This window comes from Haliaeetus leucocephalus, unplaced genomic scaffold (assembly GCF_000737465.1).
Source record: "Haliaeetus leucocephalus isolate CR32 unplaced genomic scaffold, Haliaeetus_leucocephalus-4.0 Scaffold0, whole genome shotgun sequence".
NCBI lineage: Eukaryota > Metazoa > Chordata > Aves > Accipitriformes > Accipitridae > Haliaeetus > Haliaeetus leucocephalus.
In genome coordinates, this window is record NW_010972436.1 from 19043865 (window position 1) to 19044165 (window position 301).

General features: G+C 77.7%; 1 protein-coding gene across 4 annotated transcripts in view; it reads right to left on the bottom strand.

The window, feature by feature from the left end:
• The window catches only part of ZMYND11 (zinc finger, MYND-type containing 11), a 109891-nt gene that overhangs the window by 108583 nt on the left and 1007 nt on the right, over nt 1-301 (bottom strand). The window lies entirely within an intron of this gene.

The following is a 301-nucleotide window of genomic DNA, read 5'->3' on the forward strand; positions in this document are numbered from 1 at the left end:
CCCCACCCCCGCCCCCGCGCCCTACCCCGGAGCAGATGGGGAAGGCGAGGAAGCCCCCCGGGGCTATGCCGGGGTAGAAGGCGCTCCGCCAGCAGGGCGATCCGGGAAGCCAGGGGCCCCCCGTCCCCCGCCTGCCCTCTCGGCAGAGCCGGGCGGTAAGGCCGTCTCCGCCGCGGGGGTGGCGCAGCCCGCCCGCAGACGCCCGGGGCCCGGGGGGGAGGAGGAGGGCTGGGGCTCTAAGTTCACCCTTTCCCCGTCCCCTCCTCTGCCCCCCCGCGGGGAAGGGGTGTCATGGCCCCTC